The sequence below is a fragment of the Eumetopias jubatus genome, unplaced genomic scaffold (assembly GCF_037043125.1).
Source record: "Eumetopias jubatus isolate StellerSeaLion01/CBP00866 unplaced genomic scaffold, mEumJub1_p1.0 scaffold_2, whole genome shotgun sequence".
NCBI lineage: Eukaryota > Metazoa > Chordata > Mammalia > Carnivora > Otariidae > Eumetopias > Eumetopias jubatus.
Genome location: NW_028274808.1, coordinates 41,636,838 through 41,643,748, shown reverse-complemented (window position 1 = coordinate 41,643,748; position 6,911 = coordinate 41,636,838).

Below are 6,911 nucleotides of genomic sequence, written 5' to 3'. Positions count from 1 at the left end.
TACACTGTAGAGAACCTGTGCTTCAACTTAAATAGCCTTTCCTGAGAGTGGAAGCATTTTGCAGTGAGCGTGCGTGAGAGCACGGCAAGTGAGTCCAAAACCATAGTCCGAGTGAGACTCAGGCTGGGGCAGAGGGCAGAAAACGACTCTCCCCACTTATTTCATGAAGCCAGCACTGCGGTCCCACTTTGCATGGAAGTCTAATTGCTAGCATACTAACTCTAGGAAACAGCACTTAGAGGGACCATGTTTTAGATAGCATCACTGTTCTGGAGGGTAGAAAAACTTTCAGTGTGTGTGCGTGAGAGCCTGGGAAATGATCCCATAATTCACTGGGCAACAGAAACGGCTTTGTGCAGAGGTACCTCTCAAAACAGTTCTTGTTTCACGAGGCTAGCACTCATCCTGCATGTGTGCGTGGAGGCCTAAGTTCCAGGCACCTCCCTCAAAGGAACAACACTGTAGAGAAACCATGCTTTAGCTACCGCCAAGCTCTCAGTGGGAGGAAGGAGCATACTGTGTACTGTGGGTGAGAGCCCGGGGAACGGCTTCCTACATAAACTCGAGGGAGAAAAAAGCCGGTGCCAAAGAAACCTCTTGACTCAGGTCTTGTTTATGAGGCTAGTACCATTGACCCGTATGTGCGTGTAGGCCAAAAGCCAACAGCCCAACTCAAAAAAACAACACTGTAGAGAATCCGTGCTTCAGCTAAAAGAGCCAGTCAAAACGGTGGAAGCACTTTGCTGTGTGCATGAGTGAGGCCAAAACCATTTTCTGAGTGGGACTCAGGCCACAGCAGAAGGCATAACACGACTCGCCAGTTGTTTCATGAAGGTAGCACTGCGGACCCACATTTACATGCAAGTTTCATTGCTAGCATACTAACTCGAAGCAACAACAGTGTAGACAAACAGTGCTGTAGCTACAGTCCCTGGGAAACGGGTTACATATGTAAAGGTAAAGGAGTAAAAGGGGGGTGCAGAAGGAACCACACGACTCAGCTTTTGCTGCCTGAAGCTAACGCTATTACTCCATGTGTGCTTGCAAAGCTTGTGCTCGACACTGACTTGGAAGAAAAAGCCTGTAAAGAATCCCAGCTTCAACTACCTTCGCCTCAAATCAACATGGAAAAATTTTCAACTATGCTTCTGTGCCAGTCTGGGAGATGGGTCCAAACAGAATTGCAGTGGAGATATAAGCATGGGCCCAAGGCAATCTCCAGTCAGCTGTTCTTTTGTGAAGCTAGGTCCTCTACGCCGTGATTTCTGTAGTCCTATGAAACATTCACATAGGGGAAACAAGCAAAATTGGACAGATCCAGTGCCTAGGCAAAGAGGGCCCATCCTGAGCGCGAACGTCATCCGTTGTGTGCTTTTGCGAAAGCATGAGAAATGGGGCCGAAACCCAACGCTGACTGGGAAACAGGCCTGTAAGGAGGGCTGCTCTCAGCTCACCTCTTGTCTTCGGAGGTTAGCACTGCTGTACAACCGTGGGCCTGGGTGCCTCGGTACCGTACCAGGCCGTTAACACAAAGGAGCGGTGCTGTAGAGTTACTGGCCTTGGCTAACACTGCGGTTCCCGAAGCGGGAGGAACGGTTCAATGTACGCCTGTGGGAGACTGGGGAGAGGGTCCAATACGCGCAACCGGGGGAGAAACAGGGTCGCGCAGGAGGCCGCTGTCAACTCACCTCTTGTTCCGTGAGGCTACTACAGTCGCCCCGTGTGTGCATGCAGGCTTCCAAGCAGCCACCTAAAGGTGACGGAACAAGCTGTAGAGAGTCCATGCTTCACCTGACAAACCCCTTTCCTGAGATTGGAAGCATTTTGTTGTGGGCGTGCGTGAGAGCACTTGCAAGGGCATCGCAACCCTAAAGCCGAGTGAGACTCGGGCCGGGGCAGAAGGCAGCACACGATTCCCCACTTCTTCCATGAGGCCAGCTCTGCGGCGCCACGTTGGCATGGAAGTCTAATCGGCTAGCACACATACTAACTCAAGGCAGCAACCGTGTAGGGAAACCATGCTTTAGCTACCCTCGACCTCTCTGAGGGAGGAAGCAGTTGACGGCGTACCGTGGCTGAGAGCCTGGGGAACGGGTTCCACCCGTAAAGGCAAAGGGAGGAGAAAGAGGCCGGTGCCAGAGGCCTCTCTCGCCTCAGCTCTTGCCACCCGAAGCTAACACCGCCGCTCCGTGTGTGCCTGGAACGCTCAGGGCTCGACACCGGCTGGGAAGGAAGAAGCCTGGAAGGAATCCCGGCTCCAACTCACAGCGCCACTTCAGAACGTGGCCGCATGTTCAAGCGCGCTTGGGTGCGCCCTGGCGGGTGGGTCCGAGCAGAATGCCAAGGGAGGAAAGAGGCGTGGGCAGAAGGCACCTCTCGACTCAACTCTGCTTTCAGGAAGCTAGGTGTTTTGCCCCGTGTGCGCGAGTAGACCTAGAGCCACCCACCTACGTAAAGGCACAACACTGTGGAGAACCCGTGACTCAGCAAGCGTTGCCCTGCCACAGCGTGAACTTCACCTGGTGTGGGTTTTGGTGAGAGCATGAGACATGGGACCTCAAGGCAACTCCGAGCGGGAAACACGTCTCTGCCAGTGAGTGCAAAGGCGTATTCTGAGTGAGACTCCGGCCGTGGCAGATGGCAGAACACGACTCCCCACTTGGTTCACGAAGCTCCCACTACGGCCCCCCTTTCCGTGTGAGTTCGTTGCTAGCGTACTAAGTCGGAGCCACGGCAGTGTAGCGAAACCGTGCTTCATCTACCGTCGACCTTTCTGAGGGAAGAAGCAGCTACCGTGTCCCGTGGGGGGAGAGCTTGGGGAACCGGTTCTCTGCATAGAGGCGAAGGAGAGCAGGCCCACGCAGAAGGCACCTACGAGGACTCCGCTCTTGCGACCCGAAGCTACCGCTACTGCTCCCTGGGTGTTTGGAACGCTCAGTGCTAACACGGACTTGGAAGAAACAAGCTTTTAAAGAAGCCCAGCTTGGAAACATTTCCATCTGTGCTTGTGTGCCAACCTGAGAAATGGGTCCCAGCCGAACTCCAAGGGAGAACAAAGCATGGGCCCAAGGCGCCTCTCTTTTTTGCTCCACACACATTTTAGGATTATTTGTTCTATCCCAGTGAAAAATGTCAATGGTATTTTGATAATGAGTGCATTGACTATGTGATTGCTTTGGGAAGCACATTTTCACAATATTTTTTCTTCCAATCCATGCGCATCAAATATTTTTCCATCTCTTTCGGTCTTCTTCAATATCTTTCATAAGTGTTCTGTAGTTTCTAGTATATAGATCCTTTACCTCTTGGGTTAGGTTTATTCCTAGGGATCTTATGGTTTTTGGTGCAATTGTAAATGGGATCGGTTCCTTAAATTCTCTTTCTTCAGTCACATTGTTCATGTATAAAAATGCAACTGATTTTTTTTTAAAGATAAAGTCACAAGCCATTTATTCATCCAACTAAAATTTTTTGAACATTCATTACATAAAAAAGAGAACAGAGTAATTAACAACACAATACTTCTTTTCATAGTCTCCTCATCTAGAAAAAAGCCAGGCAGGTAAACAATTACAACTCATTGCATAACATGATCAGCTTGACATTTTAAAAAGATTCCTTTCACAACATGGAAAGGAGTGGTTTGGAAGAAGAAAAAAGCCAAGAGTCCAGTTATAGAGGTATCATGCTGTTTATGTAACAGAACATAGGTTGCAAAGGTTAGATCATGAGGAAATGACTGTCAGGAGAGGAGACACATTCAGAAGATTGGGTGGGCTCAAATTCCAGCCACCAAACCTACAAAATTACCTGCAAAATGCAACTGATTTCTGTGCATTGATTTTGTATTCAGTTGCTGAACTGCTGTGAGTTCTAGTAACTTGGGTGTGGAGTCTTTTGGGTTTTCCACATAAAGTATCATGTCATCTGCGAAGAGAGAGAGTTTGACTTCTTCTTTGCTAATTTGAATGTCTTCTACTTGTTTTTGTTGTCTGATTACTGAGGCTAGGGCTTCTAGTACTATGGTGAACAAAAATGGTGAGAGTGGGCCTCCCTGTAGTTTTCTTGACCTTAAGGGAAAAGCTCTGTTTTTCCCCATTGAGAATGATATTCACTATGGGCTTTTCATAGATGGTTTTTAAGGTCTTAAGGTATGTTCCTTCTATCCCTACACTCAGGAGAGTTTTTGTAAAGAAAGTATTCTGTATTTTGTCAAATTCTTTTTCTGCATCAATGAAGAGCATCATGTGATTCTTGTCTTTTCTTTTGTTAATGTGTTCTATCACATTGATTGATTCCCGAATGTTGAACAACCCTTGCATCCCAGGAATAAATCCCACCTGGTCATGATGAATAATCCTTTTAATGTACTGTTGGATCCTATTTCCTGGGATCTTGGTGAGTATTTTGGCATCCATGTTCATCAGGGATATTGGTCTGTAATTCTCCTTTTTGATGGGGACTTGTCTGGTTTTGAGATCAAGGTAATGCTGGCCTCATGGAACGAGTTTGGAAGTTTTCCTTCCATTTTTATTTTTTGAAACAGCTTCAGTAGAATAGGTCTTATTTCTTCTTTAAATGTTGGGTAGAATTCCTCTGGGTAGCCATACAGCCCTGGACTCTTGTTTTTTGGGAGGTTTTTGATTACTGCTTCAATTTCCTTACTGGTTATTGGTCTGTTCAGATTTTCTACTTCTTCCTGTTTCAGTCTTGGTAGTTTATAAGTTTCCAGGAATGCATCCATTTCTTCCAGATTGCCTAATTTGTTGGCATATAGTTGCTCAAAAAATGTCTAATAATTATTTGTATTTTCTTGGTGTTGGTCATGATCTCTCCCTTTTCATTCATGATTTTATTAATTTTGGGTCTTTTTTCTTTTTGATAATTCTTCCAAAGATTTATCTTATTCTTTCTAAGAACTAGCTTCTAGTTTCATTGATCTGCTCTACTGTTCTTCTGGTTTCTATTTCATTGATTTCTGCTCTAATCTTTGTTATTTCTCTTCTCCTGCTTGGTTTAGGCTTTATTTGCTATACTTTCTCCAGTTCCTTTAGATGTAAGGTTAGCTTGTGTATTCGAGATTTTTCTAGTTTTTAGAGAGAGTTTTATATTGCAAAGTACTTCCCTCTTAGGACCACCTTTGCTGTATCCCAAAGGTTTTGTACAGCTGTGTTTTCATTTTCATTTCTTTCCATGAATTTTTAAAATCTTTATTTTCCTGGTTGATCCATTCATTCTTCAGCAGGATGCTCTTTAACCTCCAAGTGTTTGAGTTCCTTCCAAATTTCCTCTTGTGATTGAGTTCAAGTTTCAAAACCTTGTGGTCTGAAAATATGCAGGGAATGGTCTCAATCTTTTGGTACTGGTGGAGACTTGATTTGTGACCCTGTGTGTGATTTATTCTGGAGATAGTTCCATATACACTAGGGGAAGAATGTGTATTCTGTTGCTTTAGGATGGAATGCTCTGTGTATATCTGTTACATCCATCTGGGTCAGTGTGTCATTCAAAGCCCTTGTTTCCTTGTTGATCTTCTGCTTAGATGATCTAGCCATTGCTGTGAGTGGGGTGTTGATGTCCCCTACTATTATTGTATTATTATCAATGTGTTTCTTTAACTGTGTTATTACTTGGTTGATATAATTGGTTGCTCCCAAGTTAGGGGCATAAATCTTTGCCATTGTTAGATTTTCTTTTTGGATAGACCCTTTAAGTATGATATAGTGTCCCTCTTCATCTCTTACTAGTCTTTGGTTTAAAATGTAATTTGTCTGATATAAGGATTGCTACCCAGCTTTCTTTTATGTCCATTAGCATGATAAATGGTTCTTCATCCCCTCACTTTCAATCTGGACGTGTCTTTGGGTCTAAAGTGAGGCTCTTGTAGACAGCATATGAATGGTTCTTGCCTTTTTATCCAATCTGATACCCTGTGTCTTTTGATTGGAACATTTAGCCCATTTACATTCAGAGTAACTATTGAAAGATATGAATTTATTGCCATTGTAACACCTATAAGTTCCTGTTTCTGTAGATTTTGTTTTCTTCTGGTTTATGTTACTCTTATGTTACTTTTGGTCTCTCTTTGCTTACATTACCTTAATATTTAATTAAACTTACATTACATTAATATATAGCAATTAAATATATATATATAGCAATTCAATTCAATTAATTGCTTACATTACATTAATGTTTCCTGTGGTGCTGTCTTGGTGGTCACATATTCTTTCAATTTCTGTCTGTCCTGGAAGTTCTTTATCGCTCTTTCCATTCTTAATGACAGCCTTGCTGGATAAAGTATTCTTGGCTCCATGTTCTTCTCATTTATACTCTGAGTATATCATGCCAGATCTTTCTGGCCTGTCAGGTCTCTGTGGATTAAGTCTGATGTCAGTCTAATGTTCCTACCCCTATAGGTTAAGAACCTCTTGTCTCCAGCTGCTTTCAAGATTTTTTCCTTTCTCTGAAATTGTCAAGCTTCCTTAGTATATGTCAGAGTGTTGATTTATTTTTATTGATTTTGGGAAGGGTCCTCTCTGTCTTGGATATGAATGGCTGTTTCCTTCCCCAGATTAAGGAAGTTCTCAGCTATAATTTACTCAAATATACCTTCTGACCCTTTCTCTCTTTCCTCTCCCTAAGGCACTCTAATAATTCTGATGTTTCATTTTATGGCATTACTGATTTCTCAAAGCCTTCCTTCCTGGTCTATTAGTCTATTAGTTGTTTTTCTCTCTTTTCCTCAGCTTCCTTCCTTTCCAACTTGCCTTCTATGTCACTTACCGTCTCTTCTGCCTCAGTTACCTTAGTTGTTAAAGCATCCAATTTAGACTTCATCTCAGAGCATTTTTAATTTAGGCCTGATTAGATCTCATTTCTGCAATAAGAGATTCTCTAATATCTTTTAT